The 6,355-nt window shown below is 44.6% G+C and overlaps 1 pseudogene; it reads left to right on the forward strand.

Moving 5' to 3' along the window:
• Window positions 1–2,134: 2,134 nt before the first annotated feature.
• Window positions 2,135–2,253, forward strand: LOC120367967 (5S ribosomal RNA; annotated as a pseudogene).
• Window positions 2,254–6,355: the final 4,102 nt, after the last annotated feature.

Genomic DNA, 6,355 nt, shown 5'->3' on the forward strand with positions numbered 1-6,355 from the left:
AGCTACTCAGAAGGCTGAGGCAGGAGAATTGCCTGAACCCAGGAGGCGGAGGTTGTGGTGAGCCGACATCGCGCCATTGCACTCCAGCCTGGGCAACAAGAGCGAAACTCCGTCTCAAAAAAATATATTTTTTTTTTTCAATTAAGACATGATCTAGCTCCATCACCCAGGCTGGAGTGCAGTGGTGCAATCGCAGCTCACTGTAACCTCATCCTCCTAGGCTAGAGTGATCCTCCCACCTCTGCCTCCCAAGTAGCTAGGATTATACGCATGTGCCACCACACCCAGTTAATTTTTTTATTTTTTTGTAGAGACAGGGTTTCGTTATTTTGTCCAGGCTGGTCTCAAACTTCTGGGCTCAAGTAATCCTCCCACCTGGGTCTCCCAAAGTGCTGGAATTACAGGCGTGAGCCACCGCACCCAACAGCAGTTGAATATTGAAGAGTTTCCCTCTAAGATTGGGAAGAAGGCAAGAATGCCCATTTTTACCACTTCTTTTCAACATGGTATCACAGAGTCTATCCAGTGAGATAAGACATGTAAGGAAGTAAATGGCATTTTGGAAAAAAAAAAAGAAGTAGAATTGTCTTTACTCAGAAATGAAATGACTGTTTACATAGAAAATCTTAAGGAATCTACAAAACATCTGCTAGGACTAATAAGTAAACTAGCAAACTTGTAGACACAAAGACAGTACACCAAAATCAATCGTATTTTTATGTTCTGGCAGTGAAACATTAGAAAATGAAATTAGAAAAACAATTTTATTTACTGGAATGTCAAAAAACTTGAACTACTTAGGAATAAATTTAACAAAAGATATTGCCTTTACATTTAAAAACTCTTCATTAAAAACATGTACATTTAAAACCACACAATCTTACTGAGAGAAATTTTTAAAGAGTTGAATAAATGGAGAGATAAACCAAACACATTGATTGGAATATGCAATGCTTTTAAGATGTCAATTAGCCCCAAAATTGATCTATACATTTAATGCCATCCCAACCGTAATCCAATCTGACCATTTTATGGAATTTGACAAACTTTATATAAAAATCCAAAGACCTGGAAGGCTCTAAAGTAATCTTGAAAAAGAAAGACAAATTTGGATGACAAATAGAACTAGATTAAAAGACTTATGATGAAGCTACAGTAATCAAGGCATTGTGGTACTGTCATAAGGATAGATAAATAAAGCAATGGAATAGAACAGAGAATCCAGATGTAGATCCTCATTTATAGGGTTATTTATTTATTTATTTTTGACAAAAACACCAAAGCAATCCAATAAAGAGGAAATGTTTTCAGGCTGAGTGCAGTGGCTCACCCCTGTAATCACAGCACTTTGGGAGGCCGAGGCTGGGAGATCATTTGAGGTCGGGAGTTTGAGAACAGCCTGGCCAACATGATGAAACCCCCATCTCTACTAACATTACAAAAATTAGCTGGGCGGCTGGGTGCCGTGGCTTAGTAGTTAAAATTTTTTAACTACTAAGTATAATGTTAACTGTAGGCTTTCTGAAGATGTCATTAATTAGATTACAGAAGTTCCCTTTTAATTCTGGTTTGCCGAAAGTGTAATCCCAGCACTTTGGGAGGCTGGGGCGGGTGGATCATGAGGTCAAGAGATCAAGACCATCCTGGTCAACAAGGTGAAACCCCATCTCTACTAAAAATACAAAAAGTTAGCTGGGCATGGTGGTGCGTGCCTGTAATCCCAGCTACTTAGGAGGCTGAGACAGGAGAATTGCCTGAACTCAGGAGGTGGAGGTTGCGGTGAGCCGAGATCATGCCATTGCACTCCAGCCTGGGTAACAAGAGCGAAACTCCATCTCAAAAAAAAAAAAAAAATTAGCTGGGCATGGTGGCAGGCACCTGTAGTCCCAGCTACATGGGAGGCTAAGGCAGGAAAATCAATTAAACCTGAGAGGCAGAAATGTAGTGAGCCGAGATCACACCACTGTACTCCAGCTGGGGCAAGAGAGCAAGATTCCTTCAGAAGGAGAAGAGAAGAGGGGATGGGAAGGGAGGGAAGGGAAGGGAATGGTTTTAACAAATGGTTCTGAGAAAACTAGAGATTGAATATGGAAAAAAAAAAAAAAAAAAGAAGAAGAAAGAAAGAAAAAAGGTAGTGTACGGCCATACCACCATGAACGCGCCCGATCTTGTCTGATCTCGGAAACTAAATAGGGTCAGGCCTGGTTAGTACTTGGATGGGAGACTGCGTGGGACTACTGGGTGCTGTAGGCTTTACATTTAAAAAAAAAAAGAAAAGAAAAAAATTTGACCCTCCATCTAGAAGGAAAGATAGGAAACTTCCTTCTCAACTTAGAGACTAGGCTTCTTAGGCAAGTTTCTTAGGCAGCACTGAGAAAGCAATAACCATAAAAGAAAAAGTGTATAAAGTAATTTTATCAAAATGTAAAACTTCAGTTTGTCAAAAGACATCCTTTTTTTTTTTGAGATGGAGTTTTGCTCTTGTTGCCCAGGCTGGCATGCAATGGCATGATCTTGGCTCACCACAACTTCTGCCACCGGGGTTCAAGTGATTCTCCTGATTCAGCCTCCTGAGTAGCTGGGGTTATAGGTATGCAACATCATACCCAGCTAATTTTGTATTTTTAGTAGAGATGGGGTTTCTCCATGTTGGTCAGGCTGGTGTCGAACTCTCAACCTCATGTGATTCGCCTGCCTTGGCCTCCCAAAGTGCTAGGATTACAGGTGTGAGCCACCGAGCCCGTGAAAAGACATCTTTAAGAAAGTGAATAGGCCGGGCACGGTGGCTCACACCTGTGATCCCAGCATTTTGAGAGGCCAAGGCAAGTGGCTCACCCGAGGTCAGGAGGTCAAGACCACCCTGGCCAACATGGTGAAGTCCCATCTTCACAAAAATACAAAAAGAATAGGTGGGAGTGGCAGTAGCCACCTGTAATCCCAGCTACTCAGGAGGCTGAGGCAGGAGAATAGTTTGAACCTGGGAGGCAGAGGTTGCAGTGAGCTGAGATGTGGCCATTGAACTCCAGCCTGGGCGACAAGAGCAAAACTGTATCCAAAGAAAAGAAAGAAAAGAAAGGGAATATGCCATTCTCGAACTGAGAAAAAAATTCACAAAACGTACATATCTGACAAATTGTCCGTATTCAGAATATATTTAAACACACACGCGCGCGCGCGTCTATAACTCGTTTAAAGAAATTAAAAAACAAAACAAAAACACGAAAAGTGGTGTCAGCAAGATGGCTGCCTGCAGACCCGGCTGTCCACCCTCCCACAAGACAGGGCCAAGGCGAGGAATACACAGAGGAGATTCGCTGAGTGTGGAGGGAGAGGGAGGGCTGGAGTCAGGCGCGGAAGTGGAGGCGCCGCTGCGGTGGCTGGAAGGCCGGGAGCTGGCCCACCAGCATGAAGGCACCAGCCTCTGCAGCCCCGCCTCCCCCATCCGGATGGGATCTGCCCAGAGTCTGAAAGGACGGCTCACAGCAGGGGAAAAGGTAAGCAAAAGAACCCCCTCGACCCCCACACTGCAACGGCGAACACCTTCAGTCCTCACTACTGGAGAATCCCTCAGTCCCCGAGAGCCCTGAGCGCAGTGCTGAGAGCTGCCTGAGTTCACGCAGCCGCACTGCCCTGGGTCCCCAAGCACAGTGCGCGCTCCCCACCCCCATTGGCCCCTTGATCCCCGCGACTGCAGCGCAGCCCCATTTTGAGACCGGAGCCGTTTCTAGAGTGCACCCTGCTCTGGGGGCCAGGAGCCACTCCGCCTCTCTAGCACCAGGCTTCGGCATTCCACGCCACCCACACGCACCCACGCCACCCGGGGGGCTGCTGACGCCAGCGCAGGAACATAGACCCTGGGTCCCGGATTGGCTAGGACTCTGGTCCTGCACAGCAGGGAAACCAACTCCTAAGGCCCTTGCTGCCAGTGGGAGGAACAGTCTGAAAGTCCTTCCCAGGGCAAACCTGCCCTTGAGCCAGCCAAACTGCTGCATGCCCAAGCGGGAGAGGCCCTCGCGCCTCCAAACAGCTGGAATACTCCTGGGCTGGCAGAGTGGCTATGTGCCTGTGCCCATGGCCTGAGAAACAATCTGCAAAGCCCATTCCCCTGCAGACAAGCCACTGGCCTGCTCAATGGCCCTGCACCCGCAGTGAAGGCCTGAAAACATCCCTGCTGGTGATAAGCACTATTTCCCTTCCGCAAAAGAAATAGCACTGGAAGATAAGTCCTCTCAGCAAGGCAGTTTACTTCTTTAGAAGGGTGCAGTATACAGAGGGAGGGAGGGAAAGCAAAAGAGGAAGAGGGAGAGAGAAAAAAAGAGAGAAGGAAAGAGAAAGAAAGAGAAAAAAGAAAAAGAGTAAGAAAGAAAAGAAGGAAGAAGGAAGGAGGAAAGAAAGAAAGAGACAGAGGGAAGGAGAGAAAGAAAGGAAAGGAGAAGAGAAGAGAAGAATTAAAAAGTAGCTGCGTGCTGTGGCTCACACCCATAACCCAGCATTTTGGGAGGCCAAGGCAGGAGGATCACTTGAGTTCAGCAGTTTGAGACCAGCCTGGGAAGGATAACAAGGCCCCATATCTACCCCCCAAAAAATTGTTTTAATTGGCTTGGCATGGTGTGCATGCTGGCAGTATTGGCTCCTTGGGAGTCTAAGGCAGGAGGATCACCTGAGACCAGGAGGTCAAGGATGGTGAGCCAAAGTCATGCCACTGCATTCCAGCCTGGACAACAGAGCAAGACTTTGTCTCAAGAAAAAAAAAAAAAAATGAAGAAAACCTATACAACTTATGTGATACTATTAAACAAAGAAATATTCACATTATGAGCATTCCAGAAGGAGAAGAGAAGGGAAAATTTTAGAAAACATTGTTAATGAAATCATAGCTGAAAACTCAGGTCTTGGGAAAAAGATGGACATCCAGGTCCAGAAAGATCAAATAAACCCAAATAGATTTGACTCAAACAGGTCTTCTCTGAGGCACATTATATTCAAATTGTCAAAAGTCAAAATCAAAGAAATAATTCTAAAAGCAGCAAGAGAAAATCATTAAGTCACATATAAAGGAATCTCTATTAGACTAAGAGTGGATTTCTCAGCAGAAATCTTATAGGCCGTGAGAGAATGGGATGATATATTTAAAGTATAGAAAGAAGGCTAGGCATAGTTTCTCACACCTGTAGTTCTAGTGCTTTAGGAGGCCAAAGAGGGTAGATTGCTTGAGCCCAAGAGTTCGAGAGCAGCCTGGGCAACATAGCAAGACTCCATCTCTACAAAAAAATAGAAAAATTAGCCAGGCATGATGGTACACACCTGTAGTCCCAGCTACTCAGGAGGCTGAGGTGGGATGATACCCTGAGCCTGAGTAAGCTGAGGGTACAGTGAGCTGTGATCACACCACTGCACTCAGCCTGGGTGACAGAGTGAGACTCTGTCTCACAAAAAAGAAAAAAAAAAAAGTGAAGAAAAAACTACTAAGCCAGAATATTATACCCAGCAAAGCTATCCTTCAAAAATGAAGGAAAAATAAAAATTTTCACACACAAGCAAAAACTAATAGGTCTTACAAGAAATACTCACAGAAGTCTTACATCTGGAAGTGCAAAGACAACAGGCATCATCGTGAAAGCATGTAAAACTATAAAACCCATTAGTAGAGCTGATACACAAAGGAGAAAGGAAAAAATCAGCAAACCTTATCAACGAAACTAAACAAAACAACTCAAACACAAAAATAATGAGAGGAAGTAAGGAACAAATGATATACAAAACAACAAGAGGCCGGGCGCGGTGGCTCAAGCCTGTAATCCCAGCACTTTGGGAGGCTGAGGCGGGTGGATCATGAGGTCAGGAGATCGAGACCATCCTGGTCAACACGGTGAAACCCTGTCTCTACTAAAAATACAAAAAATTAGCTGGGCATGGTAGCGTGTGCCTGTAATCCCAGCTACTCAGGAGGCTGAGGCAGGAGAATTGCCTGAACCCAGGAGGTGGAGGTTGCAGTGAGCGAGATCACGCCATTGCACTCCGGCCTGGGTAACAAGAGCGAAACTCCATCTCAAAAAAAAAAAAAAAAAAAAAACAAGAAAACAATCGATAAAATGACAGGAATTAGTCTTCACCTATCAATGATAACTCTGAATGTAAACAAACTAAATTCCCCCCATTTTGAAGATACAGACTGAAGAATGCATTGGAAAAAAAAAAAAAAAGACCAGATTCTATAAGAATCTCACCTCATCTGTAAAGACACACATAGGCTGAAAGTGAAGAGATGAAAAAAGACATTCCAAGCAAACTAAAACCAAAAGCAAGCAGGAGTAGCTATACTTACAATATGGTTTGGCTGTGTCCCCTCAAATCT

The sequence above is a fragment of the Saimiri boliviensis genome, chromosome 9 (genome assembly GCF_048565385.1).
Source record: "Saimiri boliviensis isolate mSaiBol1 chromosome 9, mSaiBol1.pri, whole genome shotgun sequence".
Lineage (NCBI taxonomy): Eukaryota > Metazoa > Chordata > Mammalia > Primates > Cebidae > Saimiri > Saimiri boliviensis.